General features: G+C 44.0%; 1 long non-coding RNA gene across 1 annotated transcript; it reads left to right on the top strand.

Moving 5' to 3' along the window:
• Nucleotides 1–434: 434 nt before the first annotated feature.
• On the top strand, nt 435–3,718 carry LOC106150231. The gene is made up of 2 exons (XR_001236924.1): nt 435–557; nt 697–3,718. It is a non-coding gene; the product is annotated as an uncharacterized LOC106150231 (long non-coding RNA).
• Nucleotides 3,719–4,579: the final 861 nt, after the last annotated feature.

Here is a 4,579-nt window from a genome sequence, read left to right on the forward strand (position 1 = left end):
AGCACAGCTTATCTGGAAGGGTCAGTCAGCTCCAACCTGCCATCCACTCCCTGCTTCTTTGTCTGTCTGTGTCCTACTAAGTATGAAGGTGTGTCAGGTCAGCTACAGCACCGACGTGGGTGTGTGTTCCATCTGAGGACAGCATGGCACAGGATGATGCGACATTTCTTCCTCTGCTGAGTTAACGTTAAAAATGCCCAAAGGCATTTGTTTCTATTACAGCTTAATGGCTTAATATTTTCTCTTAAAATGGGAAATCATTGCTGCGTTGGAGAGAAAAAAATATCAATGGCAACAACAAAGATGAACGCATCAGGAAATCACTGTGCTCTGCACAAGCCTTCCGAGGGAGGTCTACCCAACGCTGTATGCAAGGACAGAGTCAGTCCGCTTCCTTGGGCCTCAGCACTGCTTCCTTCTATCTGCAGACACTGGAGAAAGTAGAGCCAGCAAGGATGAATCCAAAGCAAAAGCAACTCCATGATGCCCAGAAAGTGAAAGGGGCTCAACAAACCTGCCTTGTGTGGATGAACTGGAGCAGGAACCTCTGTTTCCAGGTAAGATGCTAACGGGCTGTTTGAGTCGGGAATCCTGCATTCTAAATGTTGGAGCCTAGACTTCAAGATAGGAGCTCAGATGAGTGTTGTTCCTGCATTACCTAATCTTAATATCCATCTCATTATCTCCATTGTACAGATGAGAGAGTTTATTTTGAGAAAGTCTGGGCCATTCAACTGCCAGCAGACCGGCAACCTACTCAGAATCCCAGTTAGCCAAAAGAGAGCTGTTTCTGAGAATTCCTTTCTCTCTCAGAAGACAAGAAGCACTACCATCCTGGATGATCCTTCTCATATTACCAGCATCCCACTTGTTCTCTAGAGGCACAGGCAGGCCTGCTTCTTTGCTCCCTGACTTGGGGTTAAAGGGTCTGTCATTCCAAAAAACACAGAAGTTACAAGGTGTGTGGATTTATACCTCATGCCTTCAGCCTGGAGGTCAGAGGACTCCAAGTACTGTACTGAGAGATTAAACAGATATTCTCTTCAAGATAACCATGGGTAGCATTTGCTCTAAAGAGAAATGATGCTGGCTTACAAGTTTTGTGGAAGCACTGGAGGAGTATGAAACATTTGGGTGACTGAAGCAGAAAGAGTTATAGTTATGGATCGAACCATCCTTCCTAATTGCAGAACAGTTTCCTCCTGGGCAGGAGACTCAGGTAAATCCATTATAAGAAGGTAGGGTGCATCCTAGGGACGTTTTACAAGTTTAATTACCAGCAAGTTTAATAGAGAGCTCTCACCCAGTGCCCTGACAAGTGATAAAGTAACTGGTCCAGTATCAGTCACATTCTATTTTCTGTAGGATTGGGCAGTTTGATTGCCAACAAGTGAGAACCGCCAAGAAACTGGCTCCTTTCCCTGGCTGAGGGATCTAAGGCAGGGTAAACATTTGCACAACTACAAAAGCACAGCCCTGAAATTTTTTTGTGGAAAGTTATTCTGGAGAGTGGACAGGAGTATGTTCTTTGGCATAAGTAACGTTTTGCTGGAAGCATTGTTTATCCTGCACGGGTCCCATGCAGCCTTGGTAGGACTGGGAGTAAGGAACAGAATGCTAAAATCTGTGTAGCTGAGGTTTAACTAGAGGTGTCATGGAGTACAACTCTGATATCTCCGGGCTCAAAAAACTAAACTGAGATCATTCTCATTTATGTCCAGTCTGGGTCCCAAAAATCTCCCTAGCAGGTTGGATGGGATGAGAACCAGGAGAAGCCAGAATATTCGTTCCATATCAATATGTCCCTTAACTCTTAGACAGCTCCAGGCGAATACAGGGGGTTGGGATGGACCATTTTTATTGGTCCAAAGTCCACATTAACTAATGCTTATTGGATGGTGAATTATAACAGAAACTGTTAATGTGTGGGAGAGCCACATGAATATCAAACAAATTCATTATGATTGGTGCTATTACAGTGAATACCAAATGAGTTCATAATGATGGAACAATGAAAGTGTTACCGATAGATTTTATTTCTGTAACAAATCCTCCATGTAAAAGCCCCTCCTGTAGTGTTAATTCTAATATAAGTTTGCATTTGAATATTAGCCTCATCAAGTAAATTATGTCTTTCAATAGCGCACATCACAATGCCCAGGGTTGTGTTTTGTGTTGTTTGGCTCTCTGGACACTAGAATAAGCCCCCTCACCCCACAGTTTCCAATCTGCCCATGGAGTTTGATGACTATTCCGAAGGGGTCGGTCACATTTTCCTTTGAGTGGCCAATCATTAGAAATCCATTTAGTATTCAATGTAATAGCACTAATGCAATAGGACAGGATGAGTATGAAATTCATCTTGCATTCATGTGGCTGTGGTATGTACTTCTGAAAGAGTTCCGCTCTATTTCAGCATGAGTGTAGACCCAGTTAATGGATCCTTTAAAAATAAAACACAACTACAAATGAAAGTTCAATTTCTCTGGATGGGCATTTGGAGTTTTGTGGAGTTGTAGTTAGAATGGCAAGCATTTTCCCCATCAGTTTACAGTACATAGAGTGTGCGTAACAGTGCTTCTCTGGGCCAAGGCATGGAAGGTGCAGTTGATCTGAAATATATTGATAACATGAAGGCAAGCGGAAGCTATGGAGGGTCTCTGTTGCTAACGATGTTCTAAATGGCCCAAGAAGTTTAAAATTTCAAAGTAACAAAGGGAGGTTGTATTCCTAGACCAATTTTCAGTTGAGCAAATAGCGGTACAGAGACACTGAGTAACTTATTCAATGTTTCGCAAGTAGCATAAGGAAGTAGCACATGGAAGAATCTAGAGACAAGGCTGTGGCTATCTCTGCTCTCTAGAGCTGCTGCTGAAACCATAGCTTTCCTTCCAGAGCTCAGCCAAGTTCAGACTCTCAATAAACATTTAAATGATTGCATCGTTATGGCCAAAGGTACGGGGAAACTGCAGGGTTATTAAGTAGTATCTCCAGCTCAGGCAATGGCTTTTCGTGTGTATCTTTATTTGGTGTTTCCAGGGACCGAACGTCGGAAGCTGGAGAAGAACAAGTCTAGTATTTCTTTGCACTCTTCTGTATCCTATTCCACTATGTGAATCACTCACCCTTGAAGAAAGTAAAAGAAGAATTTCCAATAAGACACTGCAGAATCCTGCCCTGCCCTTTGCATCAGAATGAGCAGCCCAGAAAATAACCCCACCCATTTCCTGTTGTCTGTAGTCTCTGTGAGATGCACCCAAACCCTTTAGGAAGGACTGAGCAACTTCTCAGCAAAGTCCTCCTTAAAACGCACTGAGGTCCTGTTGAATAAAAATATGTGTGTGCCTGGTCACACCCTCCTTGAGTTCTGAATGGAGCACAATATACAGACGCACGGGCACATGCACACACACACATGTACACACAGGCACACACACACACACACACACACACACAAGGGCATGCACACACACACACACACACCATCTTAAACAGAAATTCAAACTGGCTGATTCCCAGGCTTACAGTTAGTTCCCTATCAAGAATTAATGCAATATCATGCACACACCATTACTGAAAAATTCTACGCTGTTTTTTGCCAAGTGTTCCTATATAACAGTTTTATCACAAGTCTGACAGCCTCCATAAAAATTCCAGGCATTCTATATCAACAGCCCTCTTTGTACTAAGTTATTAAACATTAAATTTTTATTCGTCATTTGTATTCTGTTATGCAAAATAAGCTCCTTGATAAGATGTGTCTTCTTAATTGGGCCCTTGATGCTTCTTGGATCGGAGTTGTCAGATTAGCTGGAAGAAGAGGCACTGCGTTGAGCCAGCTAGCTACCAGGAGACCAATAGCTTTGTAACAACGATATTAAGTTAGAGAGGCCAAATGGAGGGCAGCGCCAGGCTCAGGTGAGGGTTTGCATCTGTGCATGTCTTATGCTCAGGCACTTTTCTCCTGGCATCAGCAGGGCTGATGGAAATAGATTTGTTTGTTGTTTACAGCATGCAGCTGTGGGCAATGCTGCATGGGAGTTGTATAAGATTGAAGCAAATTTGTACTGAGACTAAAATATTGAGCTTTGCTCCCGTCAGCAGTCTCTGGAATCTTATTGTCGAAAACTTTATCTAGTTGTAACCTTCCCCAGGGTGATTTTCATTTGCAGCTGCCCTGTTCTGTCTCTCATCTCCTGTCCCCCACTGCCACCATGGCATTAGTACTTAGTGGGAGCCAGCCAGCCCTGGCCGGAGCTCAGGCTCCTTCCTGACATGGCCACACAGAAGGACCTGGCGACAGGGCAGCCATTTTCTCTCCCTGAGCCCTGGCCGCGTGCTGCCACACACCACCAGCCCTGCTCGCCTCCCTCCTCTGTGCCCTGTTAGCCCAGCTCAGGCAGGAGGGTCGTTCACTGTCTGGCCTGGCGTGGACTCCCAAAGAGCCCAAGATATTTGAGCAGAGAAGAAAGCAGCTGACAATAAATTATTTGTTCTGCCTTTGAGCACATTCATGCACCTTTCCAGATATACTTCTACTTTTACCATGTGAGGTCTATTTTGGCTACTACAAGTTTTC

The sequence above is a fragment of the Chinchilla lanigera genome, unplaced genomic scaffold, assembly GCF_000276665.1.
Source record: "Chinchilla lanigera isolate Chin_1 unplaced genomic scaffold, ChiLan1.0 scaffold00067, whole genome shotgun sequence".
NCBI classification, from domain to species: domain Eukaryota; kingdom Metazoa; phylum Chordata; class Mammalia; order Rodentia; family Chinchillidae; genus Chinchilla; species Chinchilla lanigera.